The sequence below is a fragment of the Tachypleus tridentatus genome, chromosome 1 (genome assembly GCF_004210375.1).
Source record: "Tachypleus tridentatus isolate NWPU-2018 chromosome 1, ASM421037v1, whole genome shotgun sequence".
NCBI classification, from domain to species: domain Eukaryota; kingdom Metazoa; phylum Arthropoda; class Merostomata; order Xiphosura; family Limulidae; genus Tachypleus; species Tachypleus tridentatus.
The window spans coordinates 173,100,849-173,119,509 of record NC_134825.1 but is presented as its reverse complement, the minus strand read 5'-3'; the positions used below and the strand labels follow the sequence as shown (position 1 = coordinate 173,119,509).

At 38.4% G+C, this 18,661-nt stretch overlaps 1 protein-coding gene across 1 annotated transcript in view; it reads left to right on the top strand.

Moving 5' to 3' along the window:
- Window positions 1–18,661, top strand: part of LOC143230408 (FGGY carbohydrate kinase domain-containing protein-like) — a 297,176-nt gene that overhangs the window by 149,387 nt on the left and 129,128 nt on the right. The window lies entirely within an intron of this gene.

Here is an 18,661-nt window from a genome sequence, read left to right as displayed (position 1 = left end):
GCTTCTACGACTAAAAGAGCAAGCATGTTTGGTGCGACGGGGGATTCAAACCCACAACCCTCCGATGACAAGTCGAACGCCTTAACTCACGTGGCCATGCCAGGCCAAATAAAAATTCAGAAAAAGCTTTAAACCACAATTAAAATCGGGGTTGCTCCGCATGTGCAAAATAGAGATTTTTTTTTCAGATTCCAGAATTTTGTTTATTATTTTTTTATTATTTCTTAATATTAGAAACAAAGGTACTAACTCGAATAATTCAGTTATAACATTCCACCTATTTTCAACTACTGCATTAACGAGTGAATTCATCCAGTGTGGAAACCATTCATCTGTGTGGTTAAAAGGCGTTATACAGGAACGAGCAGCCTCAATGCATTGTGGGTGAAACTACGGGGTAAACGAGCGTAAATTGTCGTCTTTTCATATGATGTTCGTGACACTGTGAAAATATCTTTGATAGCTCTTATCTGTTTATCTCTAAAATTAAACCAGTAATTTCTTTCTGTATTGCTAACATCCGTTTTAAAAATAATCATACCGAAAATCGATCTACATAATACGATTGTGCAAAATCTACAATTCTGTGGTTTACATTGGTCACCTGTTATAGAGAACATGAGACTTTTTTTTTTTTCCATTGGGAGCATTCAAGTCTTCATAATTGAATCTTAATGCAACAGAGGGCGCTAAATTATTTGAGTGATAAAGCTGTGCTATTGCAGAAAAAGGACACAAAAGGAAAAGTGAAAATAAAATATGGAAAGAAGTAACACGTTCTGAAAGTATCGAATTCAAATCATTAAAGAGATATGAATGAAATTATTATTTAAGAAGGTGATATCAAAATTAGCAAACTAAAAGGAACTTGCAAAAATGAAGGACATCATTATATGTTTTGTTTGTCATTAACCACAAAGTTACACAGTGATTTCTCTGTCTTATTCCCTCCACAGCTATCGAAATCCAATTTTTAGCGTTATGAGTCCATAAATGTATCACTGGGCCAGTAGGGGGAGACCTTAAGATCATATAGTTTCAGTACCCATAGAGAGCAGAACATATATAGCCCATTATAGATTTGTGCTTAACTACAAATAAACAAAGAAATAAAAGTGCTACTGCGCTAGCAGTCCCTAATTTAGCAACAAAACACTAGAGAGAAGGTAGCTAGTCATCGCTGTCCAGCGTCAGGGCTACACTTTTATCAATGAACAGTGGGATTCACTGTCACATTATAATTACCCCGAGGTTGATAGAGCGAACATGTTTGGTGGGAGGTGAATTCGAGTCCGCAACCTACAAACTGCAAGTCCAGCGCCCTAACCGTTTGGCCTATGATAAAAAAAGATGACATCAAAATGTTTGAAGAAATAGATTAAACAACTTTAAAAGAGAAATAAATAATAACAACAACAGGGTGCGTCTGTGTTCTTATAACAGAGACACAGAGGGCTATCTGCGAAGCCCACCGAGGGGAATCGAACCCCTGATTTGAGCGTTATAAATCGGGAGACTTAGCGCTGTACTAGCGGGAGTCTAATAACAAGAGGGCTCATTTTCTTCATAACGAACAAATAGTAAGAGTTAATTGAATACTTAATTTATCTGTCATAGCTTCCTGTCATACACATTAACACATCATAGAAGAATATTTTGAATACTCTGCTACTTAATAAGGACTAATTCATGAGTTTTGAGCACCCGAACATTTGTTAGAAATCATTGAAAACATTAGAAGAAATAAAATATAATTGGTATTTGTTATCAAACTAAGTTGATAATTTCTTACGTCGTTTATGATATACTTTAAAAAGTTATTAGTAGTAGTTATTAAGTTATTACTTTGACTGATCAATTTTATTAATAACATTCGTGGTCTCTCCTTTTCCCACCCCTTTGGTATACAGGTATCACATATTTCACTCTCCTGTAATGTGGTATACTAAATGAACGCTAGGTGTCTCTATGTGTACAGCAGGATTTGATTAAGAAGGTTAGCTATTGTTTAGTGATATAAGTTCTATACTACAATATTCTATACATGGAAATACTTGACAGCTGTCATTTGAAGCACATGTGTCCCTGGATATATATGATTTGAGTTATGGTTTGTCAGCTACAGAAATAATGTGAATTCTGAAAACAGTTTTGGCAGTTTTAGTCGGATTCAGTTTTGATACTGAAACACACTAAGCCTTACCGAACTTTTGTCTTTGTTATTTATATCTTCCAGTACTTGTTGATTGTGTATGTTTCTTGTTTGCATACTGAATACAGAAACAGTTAGACCTCCAGTTATCTTCAAGCATAGTTTTATTTTTATAAAATTCTAGTTTCTTTTCTTTTACAATTGTTTAATTACATACAATTTAGTGATAATGTTTGAACGATAATCGATAAACTTTACTTTCAACCCACCAATTCAACAATCTCTTCTATTAAACTGATTAAACTGCACAACAATTTTTTGAAAAGTTTTAGCTGATTGTGACAGGTACCTGGTGGGTATGCACAAATATAGTTTTGGTTTTGCTTCATCACGTAGGAACTCTGAGAAATAGACAGTTAACTGTTCACCAGCAGTAACGTATTTAATTGCGTTTATGTCTTTAATACGCTATTAAGTACAACATAATTAAAAGTGTTTTGCTCCTGATTTTCGTTTGTATTCAATGTCCGGTGCATCACGTTGCAGTGTCCAACAGTAGTCAGCAAGCATTGACGGATTCCAGTTGCCCGTATATCGTTTTTCCATTGTAACAATGTCCTGGTGAAACCTTTCACTGTGTTTGTCATTGGCAGCACCGAGATTTGCGGGGAAGAAGTCCAAGTGTGAGTGGAGGAAATGAATCTTGAGTGACATGTTGTACTTCATTGTTTTGTATGCTTTGAAAAGTTTGTCTACCAGTTTATTGTAATGTGGGGCTTTGTAATTGCCAAGAAAATTGTCAACAACGTCTTTGAAGGCTTTCCAGGCAATCTTTTCCGGCCCAACAAACAGATCTTCGAACCGCTTGTCACTCATAACATGTCTGATCTGAGGGCCAACAAAAATGCCCTCTTTGATCTTGGCGTCAGTTATTCTTAGGAACATCTGTCTTAATTAACGAAAACCTTCGCCTTCTTTGTTCATTGCTTTCACGAAATTCTTTATAAGTTCCAATTTTATGTGAAGAGGAGGCAAATAAATCTTTCCCGGTTCATGCGCCACATTTTTCTGTCCTGGAAGTAAATTTTTACGAAGTGGCCAACTCTGTCTAGAATAATGTGACTCTTTGGCACAACTGTCCCATTGACAGATGAAACAACAGTACTTTGTATAGCCAAGTTGCAGTCCCAGTAACAGAGCAACGACTTTCAGATCTCCACAGATATTTCAGTTGTACTTGCTGTACTGTATGTTTCAGCAACATTTCCATGTTCTCGTAGGTTTCTTTCATGTGTGCTGCATAGCCAACAGGTATTGAAGGGTGAACATTGTCATTGTGTAACAGAACAGCTTTGAGGCTTAAAATTGATGAATCAATAACGAGATGCAAACCTGGCCTGATTTCATGCCTGGACATGTCCAGACTGCACAAAACATTATTCATAGGTCTCTTACAGAAACGAAAATTTTTGGACACAAATATAAGAAAAAACATGATAAAACTGAAGATTTCGATGAAACGGTACGTAATGGGCAAATGTGGATGTAATTTTCGTGATCAGCAGCCAAAAATCTATAAGGAACATCCAACAATGTTCAAGAAGTAAAAACTTTGTTGTGCAGTGTAACTATAAAAAACACCCAACAGTGTTCAAGAAGCAAAAACTTTGTTGTGCAGTGTAACTATAAGGAACACCCAACAGTGTTCAAGAAGCAAACACTTTGTTGTGCAGTGTAACTATAAGGAACACCCAACAGTGTTCAAGAAGCAAACACTTTGTTGTGCAGTGTAACTATAAGGAACACCCAACAGTGTTCAAGAAGCAAAAACTTTGTTGTGCAGTGTAACTATAAGGAACACAGTGTTCCAAAACTTTGTTGTGCAGTGTTCAAGAAGTGTTCAGCAAACACTTTGTTGTGCAGTGTAACTATAAGGAACACCCAACAGTGTTCAAGAAACTTTGTTGTGCAGTGTAACTATAAAAAACAGCCAACAGTGTTCAAGAAGCAAAACTTTGTTGTGCAGTGTAACTATAAGGAACACCCAACAGTGTTCAAGAAGCAAAAACTTTGTTGTGCAGTGTAACTATAAGGAACACCCAACAATGTTCAAGAAACAAAAACTTTGTTGTGCAGTGTAACTATAAGGAACACCCAACAGTGTTCAAGAAGCAAAACTTTGTTGTGCAGTGTAACTATAAGGAACACCCAACAGTGTTCAAGAAACAAAACTTTGTTGTGCAGTGTAACTATAAGGAAACAACAGTGTTCAAGAAACAAAAACTTTGTTGTGCAGTGTAACTATAAGGAACACCCAACAATGTTCAAGAAGCAAAAACTTTGTTGTGCAGTGTAACTATAAGGAACACCCAACAGTGTTCAAGAAGCAAAAACTTTGTTGTGCAGTGTAACTATAAGGAACACCCAACAGTGTTCAAGAAGCAAAAACTTTGTTGTGCAGTGTAACTATAAGGAACACCCAACAGTGTTCAAGAAACAAAAACTTTGTTGTGCAGTGTAACTATAAGGAACACCCAACAGTGTTCAAGAAGCAAACACTTTGTTGTGCAGTGTAACTATAAGGAACACAACAATGTTCAAGAAACAAAACTTTGTTGTGCAGTGTAACTATAAGGAACACCCAACAGTGTTCAAGAAGCAAAAACTTTGTTGTGCAGTGTAACTATAAGGAACACCCAACAGTGTTCAAGAAGCAAAAACTTTGTTGTGCAGTGTAACTATAAGGAACACCCAACAGTGTTCAAGAAAACAAAACTTTGTTGTGCAGTGTAACTATAAGGAACACCCAACAGTGTTCAAGAAGCAAAACTTTGTTGTGCAGTGTAACTATAAGGAACACCCAACAGTGTTCAAGAAACAAAAACTTTGTTGTGCAGTGTAACTATAAGGAACACCCAACAGTGTTCAAGAAACAAAACCTTTGTTGTGCAGTGTAACTATAAGGAACACCCAACAGTGTTCAAGAAACAAAAACTTTGTTGTGCAGTGTAACTATAAGGAACACCCAACAGTGTTCAAGAAGCAAAAACTTTGTTGTGCAGTGTAACTATAAGGAACACCCAACAGTGTTCAAGAAGCAAAAACTTTGTTGTGCAGTGTAACTATAAGGAACACAACAGTGTTCAAGAACAAAACTTTGTTGTGTGTAACTATAAGGAACACCCAACAGTGTTCAAGAAACAAAACTTTGTTGTGCAGTGTAACTATAAGGAACACCCAACAGTGTTCAAGAAGCAAAAACTTTGTTGTGCAGTGTAACTATAAGGAACACCCAACAGTGTTCAAGAAGCAAAAACTTTGTTGTGCAGTGTAACTATAAGGAACACCCAACAGTGTTCAAGAAGCAAAAACTTTGTTGTGCAGTGTAACTATAAGGAACAGTGTTCAAGAAGCAAAACTTTGTTGTGCAGTGTAACTATAAGGAACAACAGTGTTCAAGAAGCAAAACTTTGTTGTGCAGTGTAACTATAAGGAACACAACAGTGTTCAAGAACAAAAACTTTGTTGTGCAGTGTAACTATAAGGAACACCCAACAGTGTTCAAGAAGCAAAAACTTTGTTGTGCAGTGTAACTATAAGGAACACCCAACAGTGTTCAAGAAACAAAACCTTTGTTGTGCAGTGTAACTATAAGGAACACCCAACAGTGTTCAAGAAGCAAAAACTTTGTTGTGCAGTGTAACTATAAGGAACACCAACAGTGTTCAAGAAGCAAAACTTTGTTGTGCAGTGTAACTATAAGGAACACCCAACAGTGTTCAAGAAACAAAAACTTTGTTGTGCAGTGTAACTATAAGGAACACCCAACAGTGTTCAAGAAACAAAACTTTGTTGTGCAGTGTAACTATAAGGAACACCAACAGTGTTCAAGAAACAAAACAGTGTTCAAGTGAAGCAAAACTTTGTTGTGCAGTGTAACTATAAGGAACACCCAACAGTGTTCAAGAAACAAAACTTTGTTGTGCAGTGTAACTATAAGGAACACCCAACAGTGTTCAAGAAACAAAACTTTGTTGTGCAGTGTAACTATAAGGAACACCCAACAGTGTTCAAGAAACAAAACTTTGTTGTGCAGTGTAACTATAAAAACACCCAACAGTGTTCAAGAAGCAAAAACTTTGTTGTGCAGTGTAACTATAAGGAACACCCAACAGTGTTCAAGAAGCAAACACTTTGTTGTGCAGTGTAACTATAAGGAACACCCAACAATGTTCAAGAAACAAAAACTTTGTTGTGCAGTGTAATTATAAGGAACACCCAACAGTGTTCAAGAAGCAAAAACTTTGTTGTGCAGTGTAACTATAAGGAACACCCAACAGTGTTCAAGAAGCAAAAACTTTGTCGTGCAGTGTAACTATAAGGAACACCCAACAGTGTTCAAGAAACAAAAACTTTGTTGTGCAGTGTAACTATAAGGAACTATAAAAAACACCCAACAATGTTCAAGAAGCAAAAACTTTGTTGTGCAGTGTAACTATAAGGAACACCCAACAGTGTTCAAGAAGCAAAAACTTTGTTGTGCAGTGTAACTATTGACACCGTGTCTTGTCTGTATCAATTTATGGTGTTAAAGTTCGGGGTTTCCAGTCTGTACAGAGCATGTGCAGCATTGCTCTGTTTGATTCTACTTGCACAACAATACCAATCGTCCTACGCACTAGGTCCATCACTCATACAAAAACAATTGCATCATTCCTTAAAATTCCCGGATAGAGAAGACATGAATTGTTGTTTATTGTGTTCATAGTGCCGAACGTTTATGGAGTGTAAAATATCGATATGTTTCTTTTCGTTGTTCAATCTATTTGCTACCATGATTCATATTAAGCATTCCTATAATACTTTACTTATGAATTAGATAGAGACAGAGAAACAGTCTTGTGAGCCCTATAGCTACTGACTACAAACATTTTCCTGAATTTGATACTCGTTTCTATAAATATCAGTTGTTAGTAGCGGAAATTTATTTGTACTTTTAGTAACAGCGATTGGAGCAAGTTTATCATTAGAAAATGTGAATTGTGTAGCTATTGGTTAATATATTGTGAAAGCTTGTAGCTTTAGAAGGAGCTAGGTATAAAGAACGTCTTTTGAATACTGCAGCTATTGTTTAGGAACAAGGAAGAGGTGTTTTGAATTTCTATAAGCTGGGAACATGGAAGGAATCTCTTGAATCCCATAACTATTCGAAGTCTTCTGGATGCTGAAGACCTGGAAAAAGCCATAAATATGAAAGAGGTCTTTTTAAATTTACATTTGTTGGCTAGGAAAGTGGAAGTGTTTAAAACCCAGCAGCTGTTGGTTAAGAATGTGGAAGACGTTATTTTTTAAGTGTATAGAAGCAGTCTCGTGAAGCATGTAGTTCGAGAGATAATTGTAATAATGTTGGTTATTGTTGGACATGTGGTAAATGTTAGATATTGTTGGATATGTGGTAAATGTTGGGTACTGTTGGGATGTGGAAAATGTTAGGTATTGTTGTATATGTGGTAAATGTTGCATATTGTTGAATATGTAGTAAATGTTGGGTATTGTTGGATATTGTTGAATATGCGGTAAATATTGGACATTGTTGGATATTTTGTAAATGTTGGGTACTGTTGGGCATGTGGTAAATGTTAGGTATTGTTGGATATGTGGTAAATGTTGGATATTGTTGAATATGTAATAATTATTGAATATATGTTGCAAATTAACTAACCCTTACGTACTCAAGGTGTCAAGTGTCTAATTATTCTTGCAACTAATATTTGTGATAGTATCTTTATCTTTGATCAGTAGAAAACTTGGATCTGTATTTCATTGATCAGTTGTATATCTCATATAAGATGATTTTATCCGTACTCTTAATGCCACCATAATTTTAAAACGTTCATTCATGACTCCTTTATGTGTTGTATGTAACGACCTCCACAACTTTCTGTAAATGTACCATCCTTTTACTCTACAGTTTTTGTTTTGCGGTTGGTGTACGTGTATTTACGCAGTTTTGTTTTCCTTGCATATTTATTTAGTATGTTCCTAAGTTTTTGTCAAAAAATATGGTTTTTTAACAGAGAGTTACGTAGAATAACACCGAGGGTTTGGAATGCCTACTTTCTATTATGTTTCATCTCTTCTTTGATTATATTCACCACTGTATGTCACGCTCAAAAGTGTGAATCCAGTTTTGAAAATATTTGCTATAGCTAATTGCGTTCTATTATGTTAATCAAACAGAATCGTCATTATGTGCATTTTCTTGAATTTCTCATTGGTTTATTTTAAATTCTCACTTTCAAAGTTGTCCTTTAGATCAGCATCGCCCTGTTTGTTTTCCTTAGGACTACAAGTGCTGACCCACCTGTACTGCCACTATAGTTTCAGGGTTTGCCACTTGGGGTCACTGTGGTTGTAAAAAATTATCTAACGTAGAAATAGATGGCGCTTTTCATTTTGACACATGAAATTTCTATTTTTGAGTACTGTCCCATCGCTCTACCACAGACGGCCTTTTATAACTCTCACAACAAAAAAGCAGAATTTTAGTTTACGGTTTAATCACTAGGAGTGCACAATCAACTCCAATAATTTAAGCACTTGATTAAAAGGTTGAACAACTTCTCTGAAAATGATGCTTATACTTCGCTTCAGTTTGTTTGAGGCTAAAATCTTAGTGTTTGAGGTAAAGAACTTAGTGTTTTGAGGTTAGTTAAGAACTTAGTGTTTTGGTTTCGAGACATGGCGTATGAAGATGGTCGCTCTACGACGTCAGTGATGATGAAGGTTACTTAACAACGTTATCGAAATCAAGCAAATAGCATGATAATTACACAGAGGACGTTTAATTCAGTTTATCCTTTACTGGAGATCATAATTTGACTTCAATATTATCAGGTTATCCTTTGTTGGAGATCATGGTCTGATTTTAGTATTATCAGGTTATCCTTTGCTGGATATCATGGTTTGATTTTAGCATTATCATATTATCCTTTGCTGAAGATCACGGTTTGATTTCAGTATTATCAGGTTATCTTTACTGGACTTCGTAGTTTGGTTACCACAAGAGGTGAGCTTGTCCCATTAAACCAGGAATATATACATACGTCCATGTTTGATGTTTTTTGATCATCTGTAAACTGTACTTTCGAGCTCTTTCAACTTCAATCAACTCAAATAAATCAATGATGGTTGATATAACTCAAGTAAATTACACATATATACCACTCATGTTTAATAATTAGTGCCAGTTTTGTTATTCACACACAGTTTTACACCTTTACTCATGTTGAAAGAGAAATCGAAATAGCTAGTTATCCATCGAAATAGCTAGTTATCCATTTATCAAATACTACTGCACACATAAATTAGCCCTAAAATTTCAGTTAGTCCAGAGGGTCGTTTGATTTACCACCATCTATCAAATGCTACAAGTTTATTGCACACATAAATTAACCCTAACATTTCAGTTGGTCCAGATGGTCGTTTAATTTACTACCATCTATCTGTAAGAGACGAGCTTACCCAGTAACTCGATAATAAATCTTCCTTTTCATTAAAAAGGCAGTTGTATGTAACAAACTGTAAATTAATATGGTTTATTATAGGACATAAGATAGTCTTTAACACGATATTACAAAATTGTCTACGTCTCCCGGTCAGATAATGAAAACTAAAAATATTTATTTATTAAACAAATTCTCCAGTCAATTGGTTTATTTGTTTGTTGTTATGAAAGAAACCTAAACTGATGAGAGACTAGTTAAAGTGGTGAAAGCTACTTTACAAACCAGATTGAAAGCGCTGAACCGGAAACTTATATCCAAACTAGAGTGAAGGCAAACAACGAGAAACTTCTCTAGGAACCAGAATGAAAGCACAGAACCAGTAAAGTATCTCCGAACCAGATTGAAAACTTAGAACAAGAAACTTCTCTCCAAACCACAGTGAAGGCACAAAACAAGAAACTTACACCCTTGTGCAAGTTAATTGAAACAAATGGTCATTTTACAATATTTTCAGCATGGCGGCCGGTGTAGGCTCGCTGGACCCGCTGATTTCCTTTAATAGTCATTTTTTTCATCATTAGCTGTGTTTTGCAGTACGTTCGATCTATTTTTGTGATATATGACGAAATTTTGAAGAATATTACGTCATTCGAAATTGCGTTAGAAGGGCAAGGAGACCAGTCAAAAAACAACTTCTTACCAACTCAATGAAGAAAAAACGGTATCAATGGGGTCTGAAATACAAGAACTGGACGCAAGAACAATGGAGGAAGGTGTTATTCAGTGACGAGACTTATTTCTTTGTACAGGATCAAAGAAGTCTGTATGTTCGCAGATCTCCAGGTAAAAAACTTCGAGAATCTCACATCAATCTGTTCATGAAATATCCCTTGAAGAAGATATTTTGGGGCTTTTTCAGCTACTATGGCGTCGGAGGCTTACATGTTGTAGAAGGTATGATGCGAGGACCACAGTACATCGAAGTTTTGCAGAGAAGAGTCGTTCCAGAATTGAAAAAGAGATTTCCAGATGGATCTGGCATTTTTCAGCAAGATCTGGCTCCGTGCCCACACATCGAAACTTGTGAAGAATTTTATGACTACAACGTGAATAAAGATGCTGGACTGGCCTGAAAACTCTCCGGACTTAAATCCTATAGAAAATCTTTGAGCGATTTGTAAAGAAAGACTTTGAGGAAAAGACTGTACTACGAAAGATAAGCTAATTGAGGCCATAATTGAGGTGTGGTACCACGATCCAAACATTAGTAAATATTGCAGTCAACTCGTGGACTCGATGTCAAAGCGGATTTATGATCTTCTGAAAAATAAAGGCGGTCATATCATGTATTAATATGTGAGTAATTTTTGGATTCTCAGAAATAAAACGCAAAAAATTGAGAACATCGTAATTTGCAGTATATAAAAGCTACTTAACAATTTCTTTTCATTTTGTCCAGCACTTCTGGATTTTTACAAACTTTGCCTTTCGAAAAAACGAGATTCATAAAAGTACAAAACGTATTTCCACATATTTTGACATGAAAATACTGTTGAGCAGCATCTACCGTCTTTCTCTCCAGGTAATAACAATATTGTGGGTTAAACTTATGATTCATTTTTTAAATAATTTATTCTGAAACTATCCCGACAAGATAAGAAATGTTTACATCTATTTTACTATAATTTTTAACTCATTGAATTAAATGGGCATATATCAATTAAATGCTCACAGTAGAATATAAGCGTTAATTGAATTTGACACCCGAAAAGACCCGGCATGGCCAAACGTGTTAAGGCATGCGACTCGTAATCTGAGGGTCGCGGGTTTACATCCCCGTCGTGCCAAACATGCTCGCCCTTTTAGCCGTGGGGGCGTTATAATGTTGACGGTCAATCCCACTATTCGTTGGTAAAAGAGTAGCCCAAGAGTTGGCGGTGGGTGGTGATGACTAGCTGCCTTCCCTCTAGTCTTACACTGCTAAATTAGGAACGGCTAGTGCAGATAGCCCTCGTGTAGCTTCGCACGAAATTCAAACCCTTACTAAATATATATATATATATATATTGCTATATGTTTCAGTTACGTAAAAATTATCTATTTGCCTGTGGTGTTTCGATAAATTTTAAAACATGTACACAACCTGTATGCTGTGACTTAACCTTTATAAGGTATATTATTTTATATATCCTCGACTTCTTCATCTGTTATTACTGTCAGAAAATTTAAGTAAAAATTTTGTTTTTTAAAGTTTATTCTATTACTACATCGCCATCTATTGGCAGCTCTATGGTTATGATGAATTTGACAAAACACAAACATCAAAGTACATAAATACTTGATGTTTATTTCTTCTATCATTAATTTTCGATAAGTTAGTGACATTTTATTTTGATGTGCCATATGTAAATGAACTTAAAACAAAAATGAACAGTTTTAAAACGAAACAGAATTAATCCGGTATTTGATGATGCAGAGAACGGTAGACGGATTTCAAATGTTTTTCAAAAATAAATTTCTATAGATCGTGAAACTAGAAACACATTCATTAATGCCATGTCTTCGAGTCCGAAGAATTAAAGTTCACTGCCTGGTTTCACAGAAATGTGCCCCTCATGGAGGGCTATAAGAGTGATGGTCAGTTCTTACCATTCAGTCAGACCAGAGCACCCAACACTTAATGGTAAGTGCTCTCTGCTATCCACCTTTTTGCTTTATAAGTAGAAACTGGTATGGATAAACTACCTTCTTGTAGATTTAAGCGAAAAATCTGAAACAAATAAATACAAAAGTCACTTGATAATGAAAAGTTTTGGGGTGTTTTACCCCATTGATAACAGTTCAAACTGAGATTTTAAATAGACATTTTATAAACTGTTAAACTAAAGCAGTTTTACTGTTTGTTTAATATAATGTGTCACTTTTCATATTAGATATCATGCTAGTTGATGAAGGTTTGTTTGTTTTTTAATTTCGCGCAAAGCTACTCGAGGGCTATCTGCACTAGCCGTCCCCAATTTAGCAGTGTAAGACTAGAGGGGAGGCAGTTAGTCATCACCAGCTACCACCAACTCTTGGGCTACTCTTTTACCAACGAATAGTGGGATTGACCGTCACATTATAACGCCTCCACGGCTGAAAGGCGAGCATGTTTGGTGTGACCGGGATTCGAACCCGCAACCCTCAGATTACGAGTCGAGTGTCTTAACCACGTGGCCATGCCCGGCCGTTGCTGAAAGAGTCAAACGAATTCCAGTTTGATGTATAAAAATTATCTACAATAATAGCGTTGTGTATGTTAAGAATCAACGTTTAGTATTATTTGTAAGTTCTGGTTTGTTGACAACACAACCTTAACAAAGACTCAGGTTTTAACAATTTGGAATAAAATATTTTACAAAGACACTACCTTGACAAGAAGAACTCAGATTTTAACAATTTGGAATAAAATATTTCACAACAACACTACCTTAACAAGGACTTACATTTTTACAATGTGGAATAAAATATTTTACAATAACACTACCTTAACAAGGACTCAGATTTTTACAATGTGGAATAAAATATTTTACAACGATACTACCTTAACAAGGACTCAGTTTCTAACAATGTGGAATAACATATTTCACAACAACACTACCTTAACAAGAAATATCACGTATTATGGTTAAACTAAATATTTTCAGTAATGTTTATTCAAACTCAACATTTTGGTTTGTTGACCTACATTTCTGTGACTTTATAAATTTTTGTGCCTTAATATTTTATATTAGGTAATTCAATTATACGAAACACAGTTGATTCAGATAACCTTTGAACTACCTCTGAAATGTCACATGAATAAGGTTTCTTGTTTTTGCAATTCGTGACTTTTGAATTTTTATTGTTAAAAAGAGAAATAAAACGTCACCTATTATTCCAGGAAATATTACTGGTTTTATTTAAGCCAGTGTATCGCCATTATTGCATTATTGGGACAAACAAGACACTTGCCAACTGGTTTAGGGTTTTATATATATATATATATATATATTCATATTTATATTTAAAAGTTTCATTGCTTGAAAGCCAGTTTTATAAACGTAAAGTTTGTATTATTCAGAATCTTACAAATATAATTAATCTTAGATAAGCAGTCCTTAATGTGATGACACTTTCTTAATAAAATCTCACTTTCTAAGCACTTTCAGAAAAATGAATTTTGACCTATTTGAGACAAGTGAACTCTAACCTTGTTTATAAAAAAGATTAACCATTTGAATAAGATCCGAGTTATCAGTGTTTTAAACATATTTCATTCGATGTTAATTTGGATATTTCTTTTTTTAAATCTGAATGATTAATCCACATTTTGTCCAAAATGTCCATCTTCCTACACCAGCATCAGTACCGGTGTAGTCCCTGATCCACATTCTGTCCATTTTCCTACACCAGCATCAGTACTGGTGTAGTCCCTGATCCACATTCTGTCCATCTTCCTACACCAACATCAGTACCGGTGTAGTCCTTGATCCACATTCTGTCCATCTTCCTACACCAGCATCAGTACCGGTGTAGTCCCTGATCCACATTCTGTCCATCTTCCTACACCAGCATCAGTACCGGTGTAGTCCTTGATCCACATTCTGTCCATCTTCCTACACCAACATCAATACTGGTGTAGTCCCTGATCCACATTCTGTCCATCTTCCTACACCAGCATCAGTACCAGTGTAGTCCCTGATCCACGTTGTCCATCTTCCTACACCAACATCAGTACTGGTGTATTCTCTGATCCGCATTCTGTCCATCTTCCTACACCAACATCAGTACCAGTGTAGTTCCTGATCCACATTCTGTCCATCTTCCTACACCAACATCAGTACTGGTGTATTCTCTGATCCACATTCTGTCCATCTTGCTACACCAGCATCAGTACCGGTGTAGTCCTTGATCCACATTCTGTCCATCTTCCTACACCAGCATCAGTACCAGTGTAGTTCCTGATCCACATTCTGTCCATCTTCCTACACCAACATCAGTACCGGTGTAGTCCCTGATCCACATTCTGTCCATCTTCCTACACCAACATCAGTACCAGTGTAGTTCCTGATCCACATTCTGTTCATCTTCCTACACCAGCATCAGTATCAGTGTAGTCTCTGATCTACATTCTGTCCATCTTTCTACACCAGCATCAGTACCGATGTAGTTCCTGATCCACATTCTGTCCATCTTCCTACACCAACATCAGTACCAGTGTAGTCCCTGATCCACATTCTGTCCATTTTCCTACACCAGCATTAGTACCGATGTAGTCCCTGATCCACATTCTGTTCATTTTCCTACACCAGCATCAGTACCGATGTAGTTCCTGATCCACATTCTGTCCATCTTCCTACACCAACATCACTACTGGTGTAGTCCCTGATCCACATTCTGTCCATTTTCCTACACCAGCATCAGTACCGATGTAGTCCCTGATCCACATTCTTTCCATCTTGCTACACCAGCATCAGAACCGATGTAGTTCCTGATCCACATTCTGTCCATCTTTCTACACCAGCATCAGTACCGATGTAGTTCCTGATCCACATTCTGTCCATCTTCCTACACCAGCATCAGTACCGATGTAGTCCCTGATCCACATTCTGTCCATCGTCCTACACCAACATTAGTACTGGTGTATTCTCTGATCCACATTCTGTCCATCTTGCTACCCCAACATCAGTACCGGTGTAGTCCTTAATCCACATTCTGTCCATCTTCCTACACCAACATCAGTACCGGTGTAGTTCCTGATCCACATTCTGTCCATCTTCCTATACCAGCATCAGTACCGGTGTAGTTCCTGATCCACATTCTGTCCATCTTCCTACATCAGTACCGGTATAGTTCCTGATCCACATTCTGTCCATTTTTCTACACCAGCATCAGTACCGATGTAGTTCCTGATCCACATTCTGTCCATCTTCCTACACCAACATCAGTACCAGTGTAGTCCCTGATCCACATTCTGTCCATCTTGCTACACCAGCATCAGTACCAGTGTAGTCCCTGATCCACATTCTGTCCATCTTGCTACACCAGCATCAGTACCGGTGTAGTTCCTGATCCACATTCTGTCCATTTTCCTATACCAACATCAGTACCAGTGTAGTTCCTGATCCACATTCTGTCCATCTTCATACACCAACATCAGTACTGGTGTATTCTCTGATCCACATTCTGTCCATCTTCCTACACCAGCATCAGTACCGGTGTAGTCCCTGATCCACATTCTGTCCATCTTGCTACACCAACATCAGTATAAGTGTAGTCCCTGATCCACATTCTGTCCATCTTCCTACACCAGCATCAGTACCAGTGTAGTCCCTGATCCACATTCTGTCCATCTTCCTACACCAGCATCAGTACCGGTGTAGTCCCTGATCCACATTCTGTCCATCTTGCTACACCAACATCAGTATAAGTGTAGTCCCTGATCCACGTTATGTCGATCTTCCTACACCAGCATCAGTACCAGTGTAGTCCCTGATCCACATTCTGTCCATCTTCCTACATCAGTACTGGTGTAGTCCCTGGCCCACATTCTGTCCATCTTCCGACATAGGAACTGGTGTAGTCCCTGGTCCACATTCTGTCCATCTTTCTACATCAGTACCGGTGTAGTCCCAGGTACATATTCTGTCCATCTTCCTACATCAGTACCGGTGTAGTCCCTGGTCTACATTCTGTCCATCTTCCTACATCAGTACCGGTGTAGTCCCTGGCCACATTCTGTCCATCTTCCTACACCAGCTTCAGTACCGGTGTAGTCCCTGATCCACATTCTGTCCATCTTGCTACACCAACATCAGTATAAGTGTAGTCCCTGATCCACGTTCCGTTCATCTTCCTACACCAGCATCAGTACCAGTGTAGTCCCTTATCCACATTCTGTCCATCTTCCGACATCAGTACTGGTGTAGTACCCCTGGTCCACATTCTGTCCATCTTCCATCTTCCTACATAAGTACCGGTGTAGTCCCTGGTCCACATTCTGTCCATCTTCCTACATCAGTACTGGTGTAGTCCCTGGTCCACATTCTGTCCATCTTCCTACATCAGTACTGGTGTAGTTCCTGGTCCACATTCTGTCCATCTTCCTACATCAGTACCGGTGTAGTCCCTGGTCCACATTCTGTCCATCTTCCTACACCAGCATCAGTGCCAGTGTAGTTCCTGATCCACATTCTGTCCATCTTCCTACACCAGCATCAGTACCGGTGTAGTCCTTGATCCACATTCAGTCCATCTTCCTACACCAACATCAGTAGCAGTGTAGTCCCTGATCCACATTCTGTCCATCTTCCTACACCAACATCAGTACCGGTGTAGTCCTTAATCCACATTCTGTCTATCTTCATACACCAACATCAGTACCAGTGTAGTCCCTGATCCACATTCTGTCCATCTTCCTACATCAGTACTGGTGTAGTCCCTGGTCCACATTCTGTCCATCTTCCGACATAAGTACTGGTGTAGTCCCTGGTCCACATTCTGTCCATCTTCCTACATCAGTACTGGTGTAGTCCCTGGTCCACATTCTGTCGATCTTCCGACATAAGTACTGGTGTAGTCCCTGGTCCACATTCTGTCCATCTTCCTACATCAGTACCGATGTAGTCCCTGGTCCACATTCTGTCCATCTTCCTACAACATCAGTACCGGTGTAGTCCCTGGTCCACATTCTGTCCATCTTCCTACATCAGTACTGGTGTAGTTCCTGGTCCACATTATGTCCATCTTCCTACATCAGTACCGGTGTAGTCCCTGGTCCACATTCTGTCCATCTTCCTACACCAGCATCAGTACCAGTGTAGTTCCTGATCCACATTCTGTCCATCTTCCTACACCAGCATCAGTACCGGTGTAGTCCTTGATCCACATTCAGTCCATCTTCCTACACCAACATCTGTAGCAGTGTAGTCCCTGATCCACATTCTGTCCATCTTCCTACACCAGCATCAGTACCGGTGTAGTCCCTGATCTACATTCTGTCTATCTTCCTACACCAGCATCAGTACCGGTGTAGTCCTTAATCCACATTCTGTCCATCTTCCTACACCAGCATCAGTACCGGTGTAGTCCTTGATCCACATTCTGTCCATCTTCCTACACCAGCATCAGTACCGGTGTGGTCCTGATCCACGTTCTGTCCATCTTCCTACACCAACATCAGTACCAGTGTAGTTCCTGATCCACATTCTGTCCATCTTACTACACCAGCATCAGTACCGGTGTAGTCCTTGATCCACATTCTGTCCATCTTCCTACACCAACATCAGTACCGGTGTAGTCCTTGATCCACGTTCTGTCCATCTTCCTACACCAACATCAGTACTGGTGTAGTCCCTGATCCACGTTCTGTCCATCTTCCTACACCAGCATCAGTACCGGTGTAGTCCCTGATCCACATTCTGTCCATCTTCCTACATCAGTACTGGTGTAGTCCCTGGTCCACATTCAGTCCATCTTCCACATCAGTACTGGTGTAGTCCCTGGTCCACATTCTGTCCATCTTCCTACATCAGTACTGGTGTAGTCCCTGGTCCACATTCTGTCCATCTTCCTACATCAGTACTGGTGTAGTCCCTGGTCCACATTCTGTCCATCTTCCTACATCAGTACTGGTGTAGTCCCTGGTCCACATTCTGTCCATCTTCCTACATCAGTACTGGTGTAGTCCCTGGTCCACATTCTGTCCATCTTCCTACATCAGTACCGGTGTAGTCCCTGATCCACATTCTGTCCATCTTCCTACATCAGTACTGGTGTAGTCCCTGGTCCACATTCTGTCCATCTTCCTACATCAGTACTGGTGTAGTCCCTGGTCCACATTCTGTCCATCTTCCTACATCAGTACCGGTGCAGTCCCTGGTCCACATTCTGTCCATCTTCCTACATCAGTACCGGTGCAGTCCCTTGTCCACATTCTGTCCATCTTCCTACATCAGTACCGGTGTAGTCCCTGGTCCAC